We start from the raw sequence: 8,267 nt of genomic DNA, 5'->3' as shown, positions 1-8,267 counted from the left end.
CTTCAGGTCAGCCTTTCACCCCGCCTCTCGACCGCCTGGGCCCCTCGCTGGGTCCTCGCGGCCCCCCCACCGGCCGGAAGGACTTCCCTCCCCTCAGAGGAAGGGGGGGTGCTCAGNGGAGGCTGGCAATGGCTTTATTGTCTCCTCTCCAAGCGAGTCTTCGGTTTTGGCCGTAAGCTCGTAGGGCCTGGGCCTGGGTGCGGTGGAGGGGTCGGTGGGTAGGACTTGAGGCATCTTCCGCCCACGGGTTCCTGGACGCTTTGCAGTGAGACCAGCGGCTGCTGGGTCCAACCTCCAAGATGAGAAAACCGACGGGAAGGGACAGGTTCGGGTGACACACTCGTTCAGCACCAAATCCGGAACCCAAATCCAGACACAGACCTTGGACTCTGGTCTAGGGCACTTTCCCCAACGCCTGCTGATTCCTGAGGCCAGAGAACCTGTCTTAGAACTGTTAGAAATTACATGCATATACCGGCTAGTGGTAGACATCAGTTATTGAATGACTTAATGACCCCAGGGGATCCTGGGAGACCCCTAAGCCCTCAGCTACCAAGTGGCTGGGATGGTGGGGGTTTATTTATTCATTCATACCATAATAAGAATCTGCAGCGGGAGCTGGGATCATAGAGTGATGGTGGGGGATGGGCTTGAACATAGCTAAGGCCTTCTGGGATTGGATTGGCCTGGGAAGGGGGGTTTCCCAGCACATAGTGCCCTGGCCTTTTCACGAAACTGTCTAATTCCACTGCCAGGCTTGCCTGTCCTTCCTGCAAATCTTATCTGTCTGCTCAAGCCTCACTTGATGGCATCTTAGCTGGACGGGTCTCTATAGAAGGGTACTCCTGCCAAAAGATGTGGTTTTTCCACATTCCATCTCCACCCATCTGGGGCGCATGCATGGCAGGCTCTGAGATAGGGAAGGCTCTCCTGGGCTTTGGTCTGTGCCATCTTGAGGCAGACCTTGAACCAGGGCTCTTGAGTCCACTGGGAGTCGTCAGTGACTGTTCCTGGAAGATAACCTGGTTTGGGAGCTAAAAGGAAAGTGGGAGAAGGACTCCTCTGGTTTTAAAAGTTCAGCTGGGCAGAGCTCTAGTAGGGCATTGTTGTGAAGAGGATAGATGTCAAACCTTTCATTGCCACTCAGCATGTGTGTGTTCTGTCCCTCCCCCCACAGAGGGAAGAGTACTCACTTCCCACAGAGGGAAGAAGTGCAGGGTCAGCACCCGCAGGAGGCCTTGTACAGCACCTCATTGGTGGGGATTAAAGGCAGCCTTCTCATGGGCGTCCTTGAGCACTGAGGGGCCCACGCTGTGCTGGGCATGGGAGCAGTGTGGTTCATGAGGGACAGGGCGCTGTCTCTCAGGAATGGAGATACAGACTGGCAAGTGCCATACATCAGGATGAAGGCTTTGGTAGTGTTTGCTGCAAAGGGCTTCGACTGGGTTGCTCTTCGCTTTGTCTGTAGACGTGAGGCCATCGGAAGTGGCTCTGAAGAATGAATAGGAGCTTGCTAGCTGGGTAAGACCGGAAAGTGTACTCCGGGCAATGCAGGAATGTGGGGTAGGTGTGCCTAGGTGGGAAAGAGGTATCTCTAGGTGGAAAGGTGCATTGCATGCCCTGCTCTGAGGCCTTGGCCAGAAAAGCTCACAACGTTAGCCAACCTGGGAGACTCATTGGAGAAATTGCAGGGACGCCCATTTGCAGATGAGAATGGCCTGTCAGGAGTGCTGAGGACATGGGGGAGAGCAAGACCCTGGAGGATGGAGTCTTCCGGGGCAGGAGTCTTGGCTTGCAGAAGGGCAGTTAATGACATTCGAGCTGTTCTCGTTTTCTCTAGTGCCATCCTGATCAAGGACTGTGTGTTTCTTGGTGGTAGTACCCAGGATTCTGGCTGTGGACTCTAGAGCTGTGGCCATTGGACATCCTTTCTGTGGCTGCGCCTCTGGCCAGTCTGCGGCTTTGGGACGTAGTGCTGGCCTGGATGCTCCCTGAGGCCAGCTACCCATCCTGCTGGGCCTCCTATGCATAGGATCCGATTAGCAGCCCCTTAGCTGGGACACCTGGCTGGCCACCCCCACAGGCCATACATGTCCTTGCCCAAAGCAACTGACAGGTTTGAAAAAGACAGCTAATTGAAGATGGTGATAACATACAGAGCTCATTGTGAGCCTGATACATCACAAAGAACTGTATGTATACTAGGTCACTTGGTCATCACAGTAATCAGGGACTAGGTTATCATCTTTATTCTTCAGGTGGGAAAAATGAGGCATAGAGTGATTAAGTAACTTACATAGGGTCACAACTGAGGGAATCATTGCCTGGATTTCTAGCTACTCCCCGCCTCATCTCCCAAATTCGACCCATCTACCTCTGCACCTCTATACCGGTGAGACCTGAACGGGCAAAGAGTAGAGAGAATGGCCATGGCCTTTCTGTGGACTCTTCTGCTTGCAGGCAGCTGGTGATACGTGCAAGATAGGAGGACGCTTCAGGGAGCAGCACCGTGGACCCACTGGGTGGGATTATGCCCGGCAGGCTCCCCAGTTTCCTGTCCCTGGGTCTCAGTCCTTTCTTTCCCCGCCTTCCCCTCCTCTTCTCTTCCTGCCTGCTGTGGTAAAAATGGGGAAGTTTCAAATGAAAAGCAAACTTACGTATAGGAGGATTAGGAGGAACTTAAGGGAGGACGGTGGGGGAGAAGAAGGGGAAAAATAGTGGGGGAGAGGGAGGGAGGCAAACCATGAGAGCCTCTTGAATGCCGAGAACAAACTGAGGGCAGATGGGGTGGGGGAAGGGGAAGGGAGGTGATGGGCATGGAGGAGGGCACTTGTTGGGATGAGCACTGGGTGTTATATGGAAACTACCTTGACAATAAACTATTAAAAAAACAAAACAAAACAAATGAAAAGCAAACTTGATTGTCTTGATGAACCATAAAGCAACCATCGCATTCTTGGTTGGCTTTTTGTGTCCAGGGTCCTAGAAGCCACCAACTTAGAAAATGAGGAAGTAGTGGGGCACCTGAGTGGCTCAGTCGGTTAAGTGTCCGACTTCGGCTCAGGTCATGATCTCATGGTTCATGGGTTCGAGCCCTGTGTCAGGCTCTGTGCTGACAGCTAGCTCAGAGCCTGGAGCCTGTTTCGGATTCTGTGTCTCCCTCTCCCTCTCTGACCCTCCCCTGCTCATGCGCTCTCTCTCTCTCTCTCTCTCAGAAATAAACATTAAAAAAAAAAAAAAAAAGAAAATGAGGAAGTGGTTTATTTTAAATGACCCATCAGCTTGGGAGCGTTGGAGTGTTGGAGAAGTGTGCCAGGAGGTAGAGGGTTATGACCCCCTCTGAGTCACAGAAGGCTCTAAAAGGGGACTGGTTACTTTCAAACACACGGAGTAGCTGGACGGAAACAGCCCTGCATGGCCCCATAGACCTTGTGCCTTCGTGGAAGGATGTGGGCCACACAAAAGTGGGGCTGCCACTGTATGAAGAGAGGCCTGCCTTCTGGGTCCAGGGTGTTGAGACCGCCACAGAAGCTGCCACACTTTGTGCCTGGGCTTCTGCCCTAGCTGAAGGGGATCCCCAAGCTTGCACTTCATAAGCTCCCACCGTGCCAGTGGCTGTGCCGACCAGTGGGGCAGGTCAACATTTGCCTTACATGCTCATGTGCTTAAGAAAGTCCCTTTCTTCAGAGTTAGGAAAGTGAGTGCAGAGGCCTGGGTCAAGGGCAGGCCAGTCCTTGGAGTTCTGAACACAGTATTGGGGGGTTGGGGACTGGGGGGGGGGTGTCTCAGCAGTGATGCTGTTGTTTTTCTGTTAGTGGGCGTCTGTGCTTCTGTAGTTGGCTTAATTTGCCTAACTCTCATTTTAATTCTCATGCGAATTCTGTGACGTGAATGAACCCATAGATGTGAAACATCAGTAGTGGGGTGTTTCTCGCATATGTGCTTGTGGTTAGACAAGCGTTCAGGTGGTCTCAGCCCTGGGTCTAGGACTGGGCCATGGCCCTGTCCCGGGAGCTCCTGCTTCCGTCTCCACACCCTCGTGTGCACTGCCCACCCCCACCCCCACACTTCCCCTCCCCTGCAAGCCAGAGTGAAGGGTAAGAATCTCACGAGGCAGGGAGTGTCCCTTTTTACAAATGTGGGGAAAGTGAGGTCACATGGCAGGTTGAGAGCCAGCTGTGACCTCTCTCTCTCCTCCCCCTTTAGAGGATCCCTCTTGTGGACTGGGAATGTGTGAGCCTCTCTCTCTCTTTTTTAAATTATTTTACTTTTTAAAAAATGTTTGTTTATTTTTGAGAGCGAGAGAGAGAGGGACAGAGGATCCAAAGCGGGTTCTGCACTGACAGCAGCAAGCCCCATGTGGGGCTTGAACTCATGAACCTTGAGATGATGACTGGAGCCAAAGTCAGAAGGCCAACCAGCTGAGCCACCCAGGTGCCCTGGGAATGTGTGAGCCTCTTAAATGCTGCTGGGCCGCAAGAACTTAGAGAGTTTGGGGCTTTTCTGGGGTTTCAATTTGTCTTTCCAGGGAGAGCTAACTGAAGTCAGAGCTGGGGGACTAGAGTTCAGTTAGAGCCTGGAGGCAGCAGAGGAGAGGAGGCAGCAGATGGGTGGAGGAGAGGGGCTGAGTCACAGAGGCACTTGGGAGGTGGCATATGGGTCCCTCCTGGGAGTAAGTGCTGGAGAGTGATCCGGAGCTGAATAACTGGTCCTGTGAGCTTGACACCAGACCCGAGGTCTCAGGAATTTGTGTGCCTCAGTTTGGGAGAAGGCCAGCTGGATAAATGAGTCACCACACCAGCAGCCCCTCTTGGCATTAGCGAGGACATTATGTAAAATGGATCAGCATCTGGGAAGTCACATCCTATCAGAAGGGCCGGGAGGGGCTCTTGCACCAGCAGGCAGCTCCTTGGAGATGGAATGGAGGAGGCCGCCTTTGGGGTTCAGCTGGAGGAATCCTGAGCGTCTGGTGGGGGAGGGCATTGTGTTTGGGACTGTCCCCCCTTTCTGCTGGCCCAGCTGCCTCTGTATGTACGGGGTGGGACGGGGTGCAGAGGACCAAAGTCACAGTCAGCACCAGCTAGAGAGCCTGGAATCAAGGCAGGCCCTGCTGTGGGTGAGGAGATAAACTAGCCTTGACTGGAACTTCTTCAGAACTTTCCAGCAGGGATTTCCTCACCTTTTCTGGGAGAGGGTGGGGGTAGGCCTGTGAGGCCAGTGGGCTGGCAGGTTGGTGGGCCCCTGGGACTGAGTGACAGTGCAGCCTCAGGAGAGTGCCTGTCTTGCCCACCGCACTTTCTTTGTCATTCTCCCCAACCCCCATCACTGAGTTCCTGACCGTGAGACCCACAGGCCGCCAGGGTCCTGTTTTTCCCTGGGGGTTTCTCCTAGGAAGCCTGGCAACGTCCAACCTCCCAGACTCAGTCTTTCCCGGCTGACCGGGGAGCCGAGTCCAGTGCCCTTGTTGGCCACCACGTCTCGCTGGGGTGGTGTTTATCAGTGTGTAAGATGATTGCTCCGGCCGTACGCTCACGCCCTGTACTGCTGTAGACGCAGGGTATCGTCCCGCTGCCTCGGTGAGCAGACTAGAACCTGGGAGGCATGGGGGGGGAGGGCTTGCTTAACCGTGGGAGGCCCTGCGGGGGATACTTGCCGGCGTGCTCAGCCCCCTGCCCCATTCAGCTGCCCTACCTGCCGGCCCTGGCTCAGAAGGGCAGCCTGGGAGCAGCCGCAGGGCGGCCGAGGTCTGAAGTCTGACTCAACCTTGGTAATATCACTTTTCTTCATGACTCAGCTCTAAGAGGAAGACAGGAGGTGTTGGAGGGAGAGGCTGGGGGATAGGTACAGGCTGACTGACACAGTTTGGCGTGGCCTCTGGGATGCTGTCTTGCTCCACGCAGGGTGCACAGTCTGTCAGAAGCCCAGGGTCTGGGCAGGGGAGGGGAGGCAGGGGGCTAGGAGGCAGGGGAGGGGGGTCAGGGGGCTAGGAGGGAGGCCTTCAGCATATAGGATGGTGAGCTTTTGTGGACCTGGGTGGAGCATTAGACGTGTGTGAGGGAATGGCCTGAGTTATCCGGTAAAGAGGCTCCTGCCTCTTTATAACATCTCCCTCAGCCTGCCTTTTTTCTTTTAAAACACTTAATTGAGTTATTTCACATACCACACAGTTTACCCATTTAAAATAACCTGTAGTATATCCACAGAGTTACGGCAGCCATCACTACAATCTCATTTTCGTACATTTCAGCAGTCCCGAAAGAAACTCCACGTACATTACCAGTCATGCCCTAGTGCCCTGTCCCTGCAGCTCTTGGTGGCCTAATCCATTCTCTGTTCTGTGGATCCGTCTATCCTATAAATGGGATCATACAGCAGGTGGCCCTTTGTGCCTGTCTCTTTCACTTTGCGTGTTTTCACCGGTTCATCCATGTTGTAGCATAAATCAGGCCTCCGTTCCTTTTTACAGTCCAAAAAATACTCCATTATAGTGGAGATACCACGTTTTGTTTATGGATTCATTCGTTGAACATTTGGGTTCTTTCTACTTTCTAACTTGTGGATAATGCTGCTGCGAACATTCATGTACAAGTTTTTGTGTGGACTTATGTTTCCATTTCTGTTAGTTATATGCCTAGGAGTGAAATTTCTGGGTCATTTGATAAAACTCTGTTTAATTGTTCAAGGAACTGCCATACTTTCCCAGAGCGGCTGCCTCATTTTACCTTCCCACCAGCAGTGTATGAGGGGTCCAGTTTGTCCATGTTCTTGCTCACTTGCTGTTATCCATCTTTTTTATTCTAACCATGGTAGTGGCATCATTGTGATTTTGACTGGCATTCTTGTAACGGCTAATAATGTTGAGCTTTCATGTGCTTATTGGCCATTTGTGTATCTTCTTTGGATCCTATTCAAATCTTTTGCCCAATTAAAAAAAAAATTTTTTTTAATGTTTTTTATTTATTTTTGAGACAGAGACAGCATGAGTAGGGGAGGGTCAGAGAGGGAGGGAGACACAGAATCTGAAACAGGCTCCAGGCTCTGAGCTGGCTGTCAACATAGAGCCCGATGTGGGGCTCGAACCCATGAACTGTGAGATCATGACCTGAGCCGAGGTCGGACGCTTAACCGACTGAGCCACCCAGGCGCCCTCTTTTGCCCAATTTTTAATTGGATTGTCTTTGCATCATTATTCTCTGAATCCTTTATTGTCAGTCCCTTGTCAGATAAATGATTTGCAAATATCTTCTCCCATTTCGTAGGTTGCCTTTTTACTTTTATGGTGGTACCCTTTCAAACACGAGAGTTAATTTTCTTTTTTTCTTAAAGATTTTATGTTATTTTATTTTATTTTATTTTTAAAGTTTATTTTGAGAGAGAGTGAGAGAGCTGGGGACAGGCAGAGAGAGAGGGAGAGACAGAGACTCTCAAGCAGGCTCCACTTTGTCAGCACAGAGCCCCAACATAGGGTTTGAACTCACAAACTGTGAAATCATGACCTGAGCCAAAATCAAGAGTTGGACACTTAACAAACTGAGCCACCCAGGCACTACAAAGATTTTAATTTATTTAAAAACTTTTTAAACGTTTATTTATTTTTAAGAGAGAGAGAGAGTGCGAGTGGGGGAGGGGCGCAGAGAGGGGGGAGAGAGAGAGGAAGAGAGAGAGAGAGAGAGAGAGATATGGAGACATAGAATCTGAAGCAGGCTCCAGGCTCTGAGCTCTCAGCACAGAGCCTGACGCAGAGCTTGAACTCCTGAACCGTGAGATCATGATCTGAGCCAAAGTTGGATGCTTAACTGACTGAGGTGCCCCCAAAGGTTTTATTATTAAGTAATGTCTTCACTCAACGTGGGGCTCAGACTTACAACCCTGAGATCAAGAGTCACATGCTTTACCAACTGAGTCAGCCAGGTAAGCTGAGAGTTAATTTTCAACAAGTCCAGTTTATCTGTTTTTTCTTGTATCAGTTATTATTTTGGTGTCCTATTTAAGAAATCCTTGTTTAACCCAAGGTCTTGACATTTTATACCTGTGTTCTAAGAATTTTATAATTTTAGCTCTTACATTAATTCTGTGATCTCTTTTGAGTTAATTTTTGTGGATGACATGAGGTCACAGTCCCCTGATTATGTGTATCCAGTTGTCCCAGCACCATTTGTTGGAAAGACAGCTCTTCCCAAGGGTCTTGCCTCCTTTGTCAATGATTGATTAACCATAAGTATTAGAGTTTATGGACTGTCATTTCTAGTCCATTGATCTGTTTATCC

This window comes from Crocuta crocuta, unplaced genomic scaffold, assembly GCF_008692635.1.
Source record: "Crocuta crocuta isolate KB4526 unplaced genomic scaffold, BGI_CrCroc_1.0 scaffold72, whole genome shotgun sequence".
Classification (NCBI taxonomy): Eukaryota; Metazoa; Chordata; class Mammalia; order Carnivora; family Hyaenidae; genus Crocuta; species Crocuta crocuta.
Note: the sequence above shows the minus strand (reverse complement) of the source record.